Source organism: Triturus cristatus, chromosome 5_1 (assembly GCF_964204655.1).
Source record: "Triturus cristatus chromosome 5_1, aTriCri1.1, whole genome shotgun sequence".
NCBI classification, from domain to species: Eukaryota; Metazoa; Chordata; class Amphibia; order Caudata; family Salamandridae; genus Triturus; species Triturus cristatus.
In genome coordinates, this window is record NC_140587.1 from 295,405,152 (window position 1) to 295,421,680 (window position 16,529).

At 44.6% G+C, this 16,529-nt stretch overlaps 1 protein-coding gene across 10 annotated transcripts in view; it reads left to right on the top strand.

Moving 5' to 3' along the window:
- MTSS1 (MTSS I-BAR domain containing 1) overlaps window positions 1-16,529 on the top strand; it is a 495,007-nt gene that overhangs the window by 313,018 nt on the left and 165,460 nt on the right. The gene's annotated exons all lie outside the window — the stretch shown is intronic.

Sequence of the window (16,529 nt, forward strand, 5' to 3'; positions counted from 1 at the left end):
TAAAATATCAGCAGTGTATATTTTCTCACAATATCAATGTGACCATAGAGAGCAGAAATAACTTGCAAAAGCCAGAACAGATGATGAGACCATTTGAGGCTTTGCTCTCTAGGAATAGCTGAGAGTTGATGTTTGTTAGAACATATTGGTAATGATGGCAATTAACACAATATTGTTATTCATATGATATCTAGCTAGAGCTTGAAATATAGATACGTATTGTATATGGCAGCAAAGTCATTAAGAAAACGAAAGTATCTAAGCATCCAACAGAATAGTCAAAATAGCAGTAAGTTATGCGGAGATACCGGTCTCTTCAAATGTATCTGCATCGATTGAAAAAATGTAATGACCCTTGTTGAAATTAAAGGAGGCCGTCCGAGGAAACATTAATGAGCTCTCATTCGTGCCAATTTGGCATGGTAAAAGAATGCGCACTGGTAAAAAATTAAAACACTCTCAATGCAATGTGATACAATCAATCAATCAATGGTTTATAAAGCGCGCTACTCACCCGTGAGGGTCCCAAGGCGCTGGGGAGGGCCAGGGGGGAGCAGCTCTGGGTGAGTCGAAAAGCCAGGTCTTGAGGTCCTTCCTGAACGTGTGCAGGGTCGGGGAGCGTCTGATGTTCACAGGGAGCTCGTTCCAGGTCCTGGCTGCGATGTAGGAGAATGATCTCCTGCCTGTTTTGTTTCTGCTGATGCAGGGGACCTCTGCCAGGGTGAGGTCGGCGGAGGATTCCACTTGAACGCGTGGAAGGATACTCTCTCGTTCAGGTCTTTGGGTCCCGTGTTGTTGAGGGATTTGTAGGCGTGGGTGAGGAGTTTGAAGGTGATCCTCCTTTCGACAGGGAGCCAATGGAGGTCTCGTACGTGTTGGGTCATGTGTTCGTGGCGCGGTGCCCCAAGGACGAGTCTAGCCTCTGCGTTCTGGATGGTCTGGAGTCTGTGCAGAAGAGTTTTGTTGATTCCGGCGTATAGGGCGTTACCGTAGTCCAGTCGGCTGGTTATGAGCGCGTGGGTGACGGTCCTTCTGCAATCGAGGGGATCCATTTGAAGGTCTTGCGGAGGATGCGCAGGCAGTTGAAACTGGTGGAGGTGACGGCGTTGACCTGGCGGCTCATGGAGAGGGAGGAGTCGAGGATGATGCAGATACCTCAAAAAACAAAATGGCAGACACCATTTGTGGATATATGCGGCTACAATAAACAAAAGGCTGCTCAGCAGAGAATATCCATTAAAAAGACCAACTGAGTGCTGATTACTGTAGCAGAAAGCTTTGTAAGCAGTTACATTTTCTTTGTTTCAGACATAGTTGCTTTCTGCCCTCATTGTTTCCTGTTTTACTCCCTACCCTTACAGAGAGAAATTAGCTGTCAGCCATCTTGTCTGGGCGCCAAGCCGCACCACTGCCTCTCTGGTCAATGTACTGTTTACACCAATTAAGAATGTTTGAATTTCTGAAAGAACCAACACTAGAGAAGAACATATTTATTTACCTATAGCTACAGTTCACCAATGTTGCTATTTTTCTTAGATTTACATGTGACAGTTCTACCATCCAAGGGAGGCATGTTAGTTATAATGTATTATGTGCATGGTTTTGCTTGAGAACATGACGAGCCCTAGGCAGAACTCCTGCCTAGTCACTTTGTTGGCTGTAAATTGGAAAGACCCATATTGCGGTAGAGAGGCTGAAACAGCAAACGAGATGCTAATGGTATTGATGCATTATTTTAGTTCTGCTGGAGAATCGCAGCCCATTCCCAGGAGAATAATTCAATGCGTGCGAGTCTGTGACTGGTATCAATACAGGTGACCTGTGGTAACAGGTGAGTTACTATGTCTTGGTGCTGAAATTGGCCATCTGTAGGGCAAAATATCACAAGGTTATTGTAAATATGGGAACATTCGAAGAGCTGTAATGTACACAGAGGGAAAAAAGGTTGTGGAAGGCTGCTGACATGTCGCCCCCGAAATTTCATTCCAATCGGAAGGAAGACAAGCTTGTAAGCAGTTACTCATGTGTAAGTGAGCAATGTACTATTTCATCATTACATATTACCTGTATGTGCAAACACTATAGGACAACAGCAAAAGTGTGATCTCCTCAGTGAGATGTGTTCTGGGTCTAATATGGGTATGTGAGGCTGTGCCTCTGCACTTTCCGCACCTCTTAGTGAACAGGAAGCGATGCATGTAATAACAGGTATGTGTAGAAAACCTCTTTTAATGACTTAAATGAGACATCCAGAATAGAGGAGAAGAACGTGTTTGCCCAGCTCTACATTTCTAACAATCACCAACAGCAGGCATTCTCCAATGTTCCTTTGTTTTATGATGCCACCTGGGTTTTGAGGTTTGTTGTGACACCGTTCACTCAATGACCCCTTTTAGAAAATGCTGGACCCTACTGTGACTGATTTCTAGGTTTTAACCATCCTCCTCCACTCAATGAAACATGGCATCTTGGTGCCTTGTACGAGGACGTAAGCATGCGGGTGGCTAAGAAAGGTGCAGATTCTACAACATCTGCATTGCGGCTGATCAGAGAAGCAGAAAACCTCTTAGACCTCCACTGAATACCCAAGAAAGAAAGTTTCTAGTTCAGAGTCAATAACCAGTGTACACTAATCCGTTCCTTGTACAGGACCGAAATGTATGCCCCACTTGTCTGTCATCTAAAATAAAGTCATAAGAAACTTGCAGAAGTCTACAAGTTCTGCTAAAAGTTGTTGAAAATAGGACTGGTCCATCAAACACTCTATGCTCCTCTGGGAGTGTAACCCTGCGGTCCATGAACTCTTTGTCTGGTATGTACTACTCTCATTTCAGAGAGCTGGCGACCGCACAGAAACTAAAAAAGTAGCCAAGTATTAAATGTCTCTCTATGCTCCTTGGATGTTGTGTTTTTTAGATTTGGCATTAGACAATACCTTCCTGATTTTACTAAAATGATGTAGATGATATTTTTATTTATAGGGCTGTCTTCTCTGTGGGGCACAGCATTTGCTCTTCCACTGGGGACACCCCCACACTCAGAGTAGTTACCTTCATATACTGGTGGGGGTCCAGCAGCTCCCTGAAAGTAAAGTGTTACCAAAAGCCTGACCACACAAACCAAGCACCGAGGAAGCCTAAAGAGTTATTGGCTTGTTACTTGGTGTTCTAAGTAGGAACACAGATGTCAAGCAGACGATTGAGGCTGTGAATGTGGCATTGGTGACCTCTAGAAGAGGGCCAGGGAGTGAAGTGGGGTGTGGAGGCTCTTCCAAGGCCTAATTAAATGGGGCTGTGCAGAACTAGAGGTTGTTAGTAAGTTGAATGATGCGTGTGTAGTGATGAAATGATGTCTGGGTAACTAATCCCAGTAGATTCATACACCGCTCGTGCTGCTGAGGGATATGTTATCACTCACCCGTGTTGGATATGCACTCTGATTATGTTTGGTTGTTTTAGCTTTGCCACTAACTCATTAAAACAGCCACCGATACCCAACATTGTATGCAGCCTGTCTGATCCGGGCACTTTTGATACTTTCTGTACACAATAATTACCGTCCAGCGCGCCTGATTCAGGATCCTCTTGCATGAATCCTTCTCCATTTGAGGTCTGTGGTTTGCGTGCACTGCACTTTTCCTTTGGGTGCCAGAAATGAACCTGCTGCTGAGGCAAGCATAGTTTTTTTTTTTTTTCCAACATGTTTTATTTATTTTTTTACAAGAACACATACGCAATTCTGTTACAGGGTTAGCATAGGTTGTACCAAGAGCAGCTTGTACATCTGTTTACTGAGACATTATGTCACGTTTATTTAGATAACCCCACATGACGATAGAAGAGAGGCAGGCAGAAAAAGCCAGAAACAAAGGGGAAAAGAAGAGGTAGGAGACAGGCAAGGAAAGTTACATTTCTCATCAATTACATCTGACATTCTGTGGAGATGTTGGGTAACATTGTTCATAGTTTTTTACCGGCATAGCGCGTTGCCTGTTGAGCAAGTCTTACAGTTTATAAAGTTGGTACTCGGACATCTCTACACCAGGAGCTGATTTTGTTGGAGGGACCGGAATAAGAATTATGCATAACGATTTCCCATCTTGTATTTGATGTAGACATTAGGGGAAAATATCCCTGTCAATCATATGTGTTGGCTCAAGCCTCCGTATTAGCACGAATTGCCCCATTGCACGGACTGTCCAATTATGCTATTCGTGGGCGATCCTCGCCAAGTGTGTGTGTCTCCTTCGTTTCTCACTCCGCCCGGCTCCTCTCGCTGAGAGCTTACCCGACGATGCTGTGAAACAAATTTCAATGACTTGAACAGAAACAAACAAACTTTGGAGTAGAAAATCTGTTCGAAGAATACTTATTGTAAAACCAATAATGGTTCAGGATTCTTGTTGAATTGCCTTCTCCTATCTTAATGATGGGGGGGGGGGGGGGGAGGGGGGGGGGATTGGACAGCCGAGAAAGGGCGCAGGAGATGACGCAGTGATGCCAGTCTGGTTGGGTGCCTGCTCGGACACCTGGGGCCATGTTACAGACAGTTGCCCCAGGGGAGCAACGAGCATGTGTGTGCCCTTTTTCTGCGCCCCCGGGGCACTGTAGTAGTACAGAAAGGGGCGCAGATGCTTGAGCTTCCCCTTCCGTAACACAGATGGCGCCGGTGCACATGTATCGCTAGTGCGGTCCTCAGAGGGCATTACCTCAGAAGAGGCAGAGGCAAAGATGCTGTGAGGACGGACTGTGGGCCAAAAGAGGTGCTCACAGTTACTCATAGACCCCTGAAAACATCCCCCTGCGGTGCGTGCAGTCACTCATTGCACTCACCTTCAGGGGGAGCTCTCCCCTCCCTTTAAAGTGCAGGTGGATGCCACCTGCACCGTGAATGGTGGAGCAGCTGCTTCAAGTAATACCACCCCTGGTGTGATAATGGTTTCATGTTATCATTGTATTGCTGCCAGTACAGTCTGTGCATTTCTGGCACTTCCCGATGTACTATGACCTGGCACTCGAGCTCCTGCACCGTTCAGGTACAACAGACAAATCAAAATGGGGAAAATAAAACCGTTGAAAGAAGAGGGGACACTAAAAGAGTAGCTGGGGTAGCTAGTGTACATTTCTGATACTCTCCCCGTGAATTCATTTCAACCTTCTCTCAAGTCCAATGGAATCCTCAATGGGCACGTCCCATTATGTGTCCAGACCTTTTTTAGTTACTGCTATACTGGCTACTGAACATTTTAGCTGAAGTAATAAAAGTAGTAATTATTCATTAATGGGAGGGTATGTATTAAATCGGCGTTTTAAAATTAGGTATTTTTCGGTTAATAAAAATTGATGTAATGGTCCTTTGTGACGAGCAAAGGATAACCAGGCAACACAGTGCGGGATACATCATTTAATAGAAAAGGACATTGGGTGACGTAGTGTAACTATGATCACATTTTAAATTGAAGTCTAATATGTCTAGAGTTTTTTTTACTCAACTTTTATTGGTTTTTAACAAGTTTACATATTACTGTAACTGTAATTATCAATTATGTTCGTAATATATGATCCTTGTTGTTACTGCACTGAGAAAAGAGCCTACATAATCATCCCTTAGACTCGTACATCAAAAATAATTACAATAGTAAATGTTGAAACCTAGGTGGGCAGGCGGGGTCTTGTCAGTGTGCAAATTAAATATTCGCTGGCAGTGCCACATTCTCATCATCAAGGCTGTGGGGCATCTCAACGGGGTGTGCTAGAGGATCCAGGCAGCCAGTTGCAATGGAGGTGGACAGCATGTTTCCTGTTTCTCAGCTCTAGGATTTGTGGCCACCGCCTAGTCCCTAGGTCTGTGGCTGCCGCCTGGTCCCTAGGTCTGTGGCTGCCGCCTGGTCCCTAGGTCTGTGGCGGCCGCCTGGTCCCTAGATTTGTGGCGGCCGCCTGGTCTGTGGCGGCCGCCTGGTCCCTAGATTTGTGGCGGCCGCCTGGTCTGTGGCCGCCGCTTGGTCCCTAGGTTTCTGGCCGCCGCCTGGTCTGTGGCCGCCGCTTGGCCCCTAGGTTTGTGGCCGCCGCCTGGTCTCTAGGTTTCTGGCCGCCGCCTGGTCTCTAGGTTTGTGGCCGCCGCCTGGTCTCTAGGTTTGTGGCCGCCGCCTGATCCCTTGGTTTGTGGCCGCCGCCTGATCCCTTGGTTTGTGGCCGCCGCCTGGTCCCTTGGTTTGTGGCTGCCGCCTGATCCCTAGGTTTGTGGCCGCCGCCTGATCCCTAGGTTTGTGGCCGCCGCCTGATCCCTAGGTTTGTGGCCGCCGCCTTGTATGTGGCCGCCGCTTGGTCCCTAGGTTTGTGGCCGCCAGCTGGTCCCTAGGTTTTGGCCGCCGTCTGGTCCTTAGGTTTGATTTCTGTTAGGTTTAGTGTGGTTTATTATCTGTAGTAGTATTTTTAAATGACAGATTTATTTTCATGCAAGTACATTTCGTGTTGCTTTTCCATCTACATCACTTTGTGCGTTGAGCTTCTTCCTCCACATCTGCCCAGTGTATGGCACACCCAACCCATTGTTTGAGCCCAGGGTCTTCAGGGGGCATCCAGGTCCGCACTGTTCACCTTTTGACTATTTTTAGTGCTAAGTCGAGGAAATGGTTTCCCGTCTTTCTGTGGGTTGTCAGTACCGCAATTAGGCAAATGTCTAGTTTCATGAGCTTTGTTCTATCTGTCACGTTCTCCAGTGCGCTTGCTATTTTCGCCCAGAAATCTGCTATTACTGGGCATGACCATACCGTATGAAGGAAGTCTGAACACTCGCGTTCACATCTCGTGCAGATGGACGTTACTGAGGCTTACTTTTTGGATAGTCGTTTGGGGGGGGGATCAAGTGCGTTCTATGTAAGAAATTAAACTCTTGTGTTTTTTAAATCTCGCATTCCTAGATATTCGGAGTGTGAATCTCAAAATTAAGTCCGATTCCTTGTTAGCCTCCTCACGCCCCTTAACTTACAACCACTTGCCCCTAAAATCCACAAGGTTCCATTTGAATTCATTTTTGAGTGCTTTGCATATGTGTGTAACCGCTTTCCTCTCGGCTCCTCATGTGAGCAAGAGTTGCAGGGAGGGTAAGGCGAGTGGTTCTGTGGTGATGTCTCTTCCCCACTCAAATGCAAAGTCCAACCTAGTCTATCATGGCTGAAATTGGGTCTCACTCGTATCCATAATTTTGAGCTATGATTTGAAAGGGCCTTGGGTTACAGGACTCATAAGGCACCTACTGCCCCAACCAATGCCCATTGCATTTTAGCAAACCTAAGTGCCACCCAACCGTCAGTGCCTCCATTGGGACCGCATGGGCATATAGCGTTATCACATCGTTACCTGCACAGATCGCTATACCAGTAGCATCTGACTACCTTAGTCACAGTATTTCCTTCCATGTTTATTTAGGAGCCAACATCGTGGCCGTAAGCTCGCAGACTTCCCTTCATACCCAGGGTAGATCAGCTGAAAGGGATTCTGCAAACCATTTGGCGACCTAATGCATTTTTGCCAGTAGATAATATAGTTCATAATCAGGAATTCCCAGACTTCCCCTCCCAGGCAGGTAGTCCCACTTTGTGCAGTGCCACTTTGTTTATCTTCTTTACAAATTAGTAATAGCAGTAATGCATCTAACTCTTTAAATAGCTTAATTGAAAGCATAAAAAAGTAGACTGGCAAAATAATAGCACTACTATTTGTGACAACCCTACCCTGCTCATAATCGTAATGGGGAATATCTTCTGAAGGGCCATCCTGTTTCTGAAAGACCTCATCACTTGCCTATGTTGCCTTAAAGTACATCGGCTGCTGCTGGACATATTTGCACTCCCTTATAGTGTAATGTTTGCTACTCCCACTTCAGATTGTTTGTTAGTATTTAACAGGCCTTGAAAAATCCTAAAAATGTTACTAGACCTGCAGGTCTAGTGACTTAAATAATCTACTCAACCTAATTATATAATGCTCTTGACCCATAAACTGGTTTCAGATTGTGATCCTGGGCAAGTATTTTAAATCACTGAGACGCCATTTTCTTTTTTTATCACATATGAGAGCACCTTCAAGTACGCAAGTTCAGCACTTCTGCTGTAGAGAACACTGTTTTGTTTGATTTAATAGACAAAACATTGGCTCCATATAGAATACAAATCTAGCCACATACACATGAGCGCTGACTTGCCTCTTAGTTCATTAACTGCATTGTCATCAGGGCGGGGGCAGGAAGTCAATTTTTATTAATACTTAACTGAAGCATAAAGTAGTAGCACACTGTCAGTTGCAATCAGCAGATTTTATATTGAAATGGCCACAGAATTTGTCAGTGACGTAGTTTTAAAACTATATAGTGTACAATGTTTGGAAATAAAGTTTCTGCAAATATTTGTAATTTGCACATCACCAAGTAAAGTGTTCTGATTTGTTTTGCTCCTGTTTAAATCTTTGCTTCCATCACACTTCTAAATTACAAAAAAAGTTATTTCATAATTCTGATATAGTTTGAAATACTTGTACAGTTCATTTACAAGCTGTTTAAATGTTGTGTTGGAGAAAATAAACTGACATTTTACAGCCTTTTTGTTTCACAATTATTGTCAGATAGCTCATTTGACAAAAAGCATTCATTGTAACAAGAGAAAGAAAGTAAACACCATTTTCCAGGAACAGATAAGCAACAATTAGTAAAAAGACAAACTGACATTTGACCACCATCCTTGAGCAGTGGCAAATGTGTCAAGATAAAAACAAGATTTAAAGGAGTCATTAATTGCTCATTCACTTTCTGAATGAACAGAACACCTGTTTCTTCCAGCTTAAGTTTACTGCCAACAGACCAGTAAGTGCTAAAAATAGCTCGACCCGATAAAATCTCACTTGCATTTGCAAGCGGCGAATGGATTTTTCTAGGCCTTTTGTGTTAGGTGCTGAGTTTTCAAGTGGCCGAAAAGGGACTATGCAGGACCTGGGACAATTTACTTGGAGTCCTAAAATTCGCTCAAAATCGTCGAGTGCATTCAGGCCAGGTGTGACATTTTGTAAATATACTCGCACATCATCAGTAGATAGTGAGGCAACATGCCTCACACCTCTTTGAGATTATGCCAATGAACTTCCGATCACTCGCAACACAATTGCTAGATGTTCCATGCCCAGTGCAGGTATCACTGGGGATAGTGGTCAGCCCTGGTGAGTTCCCTTATGTAAATCAAATGCAGCGAAACAACTCTCCCATTTCTTTACTGTCCGCACGGCATATAATGTTGTGATTGATCCTCCATTGTCAATAAACCACAACCTTCTTATTAATGCAAATGTGTACTTCCAGTGACTGTGTCAAAGGATTTTTTTAGGTCCATAACTAGGGCCACTAAGTAAGGAGCTGTTGCTGGGGACAGTTCAAGCATGCAGAATCGCCTGGCATTAGTGGTGGTGCTTTGAACCAGTACAAACCCTCATTTGTTGGAGCGGATCAACACTGGCAGTACTGTGAGATGTTGTTTTGTTGTATCTTCACTGAGGATTTTATAATCCGTCTTTAACATCCACAGTGATCATAATGCTGTTTTATTTCATGCTGTGTAACCAAGCTTGAGAAGTAAAATGATCATAGCTTCTGTAGTGGAAATGGTCCTTTTTGATAAGCCATGAATACAAATCCAGTCATTTTAGGTGCCCGTGGTTCAGCATACGTTTTTGTAAAACTCTGTTTGCAATCCATCTGCCCCTTGTGTTTTCCCCATTGCTAATTTGGCAACAACTTTATAATCTCTTGTAAAAATATTGGTTCTTCTAAATCTTCTGCTCTGGCTGCAGCTGTGTCAGTGCAGTCCTTTCTAGGTAGTGTGAAAGGTTTTGCAATTACTTCACTCAGAAGAGTGGGAGAGATTCAAGCATTAACTCTGGAGGAACCATTTTTCCAAATACACCAAGACAGCGTGGTTTTAAGAATGAATCCTTAGTTAGTTACAAGGTGCGCAGCTATGTTTGTAATTTTTGCATTTCATCATCAAGGGATGGACTCACGCCATAGTGCATCCTGAAACCCCTGGTGCCCCCATACTGCCACTTAAAATGGGTCCCATTCGACCAGGGTGTCAGAGGTTGCCCCATCATTTTCGTGAAAATAATGGCCTGTTTATTATTTGATCATTTTCTTAATGGCTGAGTCTTCTAATGCAGCTGCTTTGAGGCCTGGCTAGTGTTTTATCACACTGCATTGGTTGTCTTGCTGTTTGCTTTTCCAAGGTGAGGTACATTTATAGTGCAAACCAAGTGACTTGCTTACCGGGGTACATGGAGCGTGAACAGAAAAGCGGTCGGATGTCAAATCTTCTCTAACAACAACAACATTTACATTTTGGGTCATTATCGTTTTGCATTCAAACTGAATGCCTGATGCAAATGTGGCCATCATTTCAATGGAAAATGTGCAGTACATGTCACATCATACTTTTGTCATATATTAGGAACAATATGCTCCAAAATGCACAATGAAACAGATACGTTTCCCCTATCCCTCTCATGCTGAATGGGCGTGGCTCAATTGCTACCCTTGTTCTATGCACGCTGCTTGGAGTTTTCACTATCCCAGTGACTTCAGTCACGTAACGTTGACGGCAGCCCCCCATTCTGAAAATTGTTCCAACACCAGTGCAAGTATGAACAGCAAATCTGCCTCTACCCCAATTTAAAAGTGGGCTAAGATCCAAATGTGTCTTACTTAGTGGACAGTCACAATCATCCTGTACAGTAAATTTCATCTAACGTGGCTTGTAAGTCATACTCATGTGAAAAAGATGAATGATCCCTGACTGCTGGGTGAATCATACACCAGGGGTGGTATTACAGCCTGTGCTCCGGGGCGCAACAGGCGAATGCGCCCACATTCTGCACCCTTGGGGTACTTGTGTATTACAGAAGGGGCTGTAGATGATTGCGCATCTCCTTCTGCAATACAGATCGCATTGGCGCACATGTAGCGCTAGCGCTGTCCTAAAGGGGCATTCCCTCCTTTGACTTGGGGCGTGACCCCATGCAAATGAGGGAAACACTTTGTGTTCACGCTACGATTTATTATTGATATGGATTCAGAAACAGCATCCGTCAGGAGGCACACTGAGTGTGTGCCACAAACAGGTAGTGCACAGTCACTGTGCCTTCTGAGGGCACCCCTCTGGAATGGATAAGGAAGTCCCAAGACCTCCCAGAGGCATTCCCCTGCAGGTGGGTGCAGTCCTTCACTACACCCGCCTGCAGAAGGATTTTCTACCCACTCTTTGAAGTGCAGGTCCTGGGATAGTCGTATAATTGAGTAATTATTCGCGATTCCTTTGAGGCATGCAGAAAACAACAATGCATGGGATTAGACTAAATGTTTGCCGGCATTATGAACACCTTGCACATCAAAGCCTTTTTCAGACATTTAGTAGGTACCAAAATGCAAGGATGTGAAGTGATCATACCGTTTCCGCTCCTGCATAATGCAGCTGTGATCACCTCCAAAATGACTACACACATCATACTGGTAACTGTAAACCCTTCTGAAAATGTTATCGCTAACCAACATAATGCTTTTCAGCGGAGTGGAATTATGGGCATGCACTTCTGAGCCGGATTTTACAATGGCGACATTAATATTTCAGGACTATGAATCACAAAAAAACTTGGAAAGTGTTAATAAGAAGCCATCGTCTGATGAGCTATGGCGTTCATGTTTTCGCAACACATTGTTGTGTTTTTACCCGTTTGGGCTGCTGTAGCAGATGAGGAAATACATAGCTATCCGCATTGTTACTTTAGAAAGATATGTTCAAATGCACAGCATTGCAGATAGTGCAAAGCTTCCTCTAAGTTACAAATCTGTTATAACCACCATTGAACAGCTTATGTAACAATGCAAGCTGTTGGTATGTTATTGGTTCTGTCTTTATCACCTGCTGGAGGTTGTATCTGTGGTCTGGTGGGTAAAGAGGTGCGGGGTGGTGTCGATGCACTTGTGTGTGGAGGTCTTGCGATGGGGTGCTGGATTGTGTGATGTTGTGCTGAATGGTCCGGTATGGTTAAAGGTGGTACTACGATGGGTGTGATGTGTTGTGCTGTGATGGGCTTTAATGTGATGTTGCGTGGGATTGGGTGTGGTTGGATTGTGTGGTATGAAAAGGTGAGGTGAAGCATGGTGTGGTCTGATGATGTGATGCAGTGATGTATGGTTTGATGAGGTACAATGTGATGAAGACTTTGATTATATGATGTGGTATAACTTTATATCCTTGTTGTGCAACCATGAAGTCCTTTTTAGGTCAGGATTTTGAAAGTACAGCGCAAAACATGTTTGCAGTACTATGTGTCTTCTACTTTCAGCCTTTGGCTCATTTTGACAAGCCTCTTTAAGTCATTGGCTTGACAATTTATCAGTAACCTCTTGGCTCAGCTCAGATGAGCATTTATCTCACATTTAGTGCTCTTGGTTTTTTGAGTGTCTCTTTCTACTTTCAATTGACCTGCATGAGGAGCTGTTTTACATATATTCACATCTGTCAGCTCCTCAATGCTCTTTCCAACCACTTTCCACTTCCCCACTTGTTCCTATATCTTCTTGCTCCCTCTTGCCCTTCCTCTTTCCCTTGTATCGCATTCTTATGTTTCTCCGCATGCTATGCCCTCTCAAACCTCCCTCTTACCCCTTCCTCTTTTTCCAGTGTTCTCCTCCCTCGGTCTCTGTTATTTCCTTCTTTTTTCCCCCTGCACTCCATCTCTCCTTTTGCTCCCTCTGTCTCATAACTTCTGCATGTCCTTTGTGTTCCCTTCACATCCATTGTCTCATAGCATCTTACTTTTGTGCTGCTATGGCTTGCCTAGAAATGAAAGGCTGCCTATATTGAACTGTGCCATGCCTCCAGTACAGTTTTCTTTTTATTTCTCTGTTAAATGAAGTTCGGAGGGGCATGTGCCACTCACTTAAGTAGCCCCATAAAACATGTCCCAGGCCTGCCATTGTAGTCTTAATGTAGTTTTAAATTGCCATTTCGACTTGGCAATATAACATCTTGCCAAGCCGTAATCTCCCCTTTTATTGCATATTAGTCACCCCTAAATTAGGCCCTGGTTAGCCCATAGGGAATGGTGCATTGTAATTAAAAGGGTGGACATGTACTTTTAAGTTTTACTTCTCCTGGTACTGATTAACTCCCAAATTTGTTTTTCACTACTGTGACGCCCAGCTCTCCCATAGGATAACATTGTGTTGCCTTATTATATTTAATAAGTGCTATATTTCGATTGGAAACAGGTAAACATTTCATGTTTGGGGTCTGAGAAATTGTAACTAAAAATCCACTTTAATGGTTAAGTCGGATTTTAAGTTACAATTTTGAAAATGTCGCTTTTAGAAAGTTGGCATTTTCCAGCCCTAGCTATTTGGTGCCTGCAGGCTGTCCTAAATCATATGACTGGGTATAGTTGGCAGTTTGACTTTGTTTATTCCTTCCAGACAGCCACAAAATAGTGGGATTAGGTGTGCCTGGATGGGCCATCAACTGGCAGGATGGGGGCGGAGCTGGGCACAGCCCCACTTGCAACTGAATAGGCTGCACTCTGACTTCTCACCCCTGCATTATTTAAAAAAATATATATTTTGTTGTTTTTTAAACCATAACCAAATGCAATCCACTTGCTTTTTGCGCCTACAGAGCATATTACGAGGTACTTGTCTCTCATTATACAGTAAAGTATCGATCTTTGTCGCTGATACATTAGCAAAAACACTACATCATTTCCAACACAGTGCACCGCAGCATAGCAAAACATACATTTTATCCTTATACATCCATTACTCACTGACATCTGAGATCAATTCTGCCTGTGGGGGTTCACATATGTTTCCTCTAAATGTATTCCATTTACCCCATATTCTAGCCCACTTCTTGGGGCATCCTCTGTGCATATAGGCCGCTCTTTCCGCCACCATTGCACTGTTCATGTCGTTTCTCCATTGTTGGTACGTGGGGAGCATCCACGTACCACAGTTCCGGGCTATATTACGTTTTGCAATTGTCATCCCCAGCGCCGCCCAGTCCTGCATCCTCAAGTTCAGGTCAGTAGGCTCCCAGATATTGAGGAGGCATCTTTTTGGTTTCCGGTGGGACGTCTGCCTCCCCCACCCATGAGATCACACTCATAACTTTTTCCCAGTAGGGTTCGATCTGCGGGCATTGCCATATAATGTGATAAAATGTGCATGGCAGACCACATTGCCGTAAGCACAGGGGGTCGGGCGCTCGGCCCAATCTATGTATTATAATGTGTGTGTAAAATATGCGATGGAGGACCTTCAGCTGTACGAGTTTGAGTTTAGAGGAGATCGCCACCTCACGTGCAGACGCCAATCCCTCCTGCCAGTCCGAGTCATCCAGCTCCCCTACATCTGCCTGCCAGTGTTCCAGTAGGGACGCCGTGGGGTCTGGTTGGTTGTTTTTTAGTTTACGATAAGTTTTGGAAATGGCCTTTTTACTCATATGATCTGTAAGGAGTCTGTCTTCTAATGGTGAGGCCTCCGGTAGCTGCGTGCCTGGTGGAATGGTGCTCATCAGTGCGTGTCTAATCTGCATATATCTGAACAATTCAATAGGCGCCAGGCCGTACGTGTCCCGTAAAGGAGCAAAGGTAATGACCTCCCCCTTCACCCAAAGGTCTCCTATTTTGGAGATACCGATGAGGTCCCACTGTTTAAATCCCTTGGTGTTGTGTAGCTGACCTAGCCTTCGGGTTTCCCAGGGCGGTGTAGCCTGCGTTAATGTACCGTCCCACCCCAGTGCCCGCTGCGCGGTATGCCATATTTTGAGCGTATGCGCCGTCGGACCAGTGAGCGTGTTCCTTCTTGTATTAGTGTATAGGGCTCTCAGAATGCGGTCGGTTGGAAGGACATATCTGTCCACACCCCTGTATTATTCAGGAAGCCAGCTTGGAGGCAGTTCAGGGGTGTCACGAAACTTCAAGCACTTTAAAGGCAATTCTGTAGAAACGTTTTTACTTCAAAGAAGTCAAAATGTATGGTGAGGGGACCCTCAGGCCAACTCTTCAGTTCACTTTTTGGACTTGCAGAAGAACTCAGACTACTGCCTACTGCTGTGGCCTGCTGTGTACTCTACAAGACTGCTTTGCTGCCTGAATGCTGCCCTGCTTCTTGAGCCCTGTTTCATCACTTGAACCCAGGACTACCAAAGTCACTCCAAGGACTTATTGGCTGGCCGCCTGATCGGAGCCTCTGGGACAGAAAAGTCTCCAACCATCTTGAACATGCACATGGACCCAGTCTGAGCAGGTCCTAACCCTCAAATGGTGTCCCTCCAGCCATAGACCCTTGGTAGTGGTGCCCAGATAGCCAAAATCTAAAATGTGGGATGTAGAATGTTTTTTGCTGAAAACGACTCTGAGAAACAGGAGGAGACCAGGACCAACCTGCTTGCCTTGCCACCCAAAGTGCATCACTGGTCAGCCTGACTTTACGGTAGCGCTGCTACATTCTCCTCTGCAGCAGGCCATTCCTTCAGCAAAGGTGTATCTGACCTCCTGGAACTCTTGTCAGCTACAGCCTCGTCTCACTGGAAATTTTCAGCTTCTAAAATAGAGACTGTCTGAATGTAGAAATATTCACTGCGACTTTGACCATTAGCTCCCTGACGACTCCTCCCCGGACACTGCCTGCAGCCTTGCCCCTCTGAACTTTACCTTCTCAACATTTTTCATAGAAATTCTTCTAAGTCCGAAGATAAGAACCGACTGGGCCCAATCCATTTATTTTATCCAACTCGTGCACCATTGTGGTCAGCCATATTTTTCGACTTTGACCCGGTCTCGCACAACTAGAAGTCCGCAGTTGGTTCTTTGAAGCACTAGTTTTTACCTTAAACTTTAACAATTCATACCTCTGGTTCTACTGATAGTATTATTGTTTTGGTGTCAAATAATTAATTAAAATTTACTCTATTTTTCTAAATTGGTGTGAGATTTTTCTTGTGTTGTTTTCACATTAATGTGGTTTGTGTGCTTCATAAATACTGTACACATTGCCTCTATGTTAAGCCTGACTGCTTTTGTGCCAAGCTAGGAGAGAATTAAGCACACGTTAATTTAGGGACTTTTGGGGTCTGCCCTGACAGGGTTTGTGGCTGTTGCTTGGCCAGGGATCACTCTATTGAACCAGCAAGCCAATTTCTCACAGTAAACTTTACCTTCTGAAACCTATGATTTTCTGCAGTGTGTCTCCATGCTGAAGGGCAGTCTGATGCATATGTAGCACCAAAGCAAAGTATCAACTAGCGGAGGACTGTTCTGCTGGCCTAGAGGTCTTTGCACATCAGACAGTAGTGGTGCAGCCAGGTGCTTTTGGTTTGGTATTTCCTTGGAGGTGTTTTGTGCCTATGTATCTGCTCCCAAATTAAAAGCTAAAAGGTGTTTCTAGTTAATGACCTGTTCGGGGTGAAGTGAAAGAGTAGGTAATTGTATCTACGG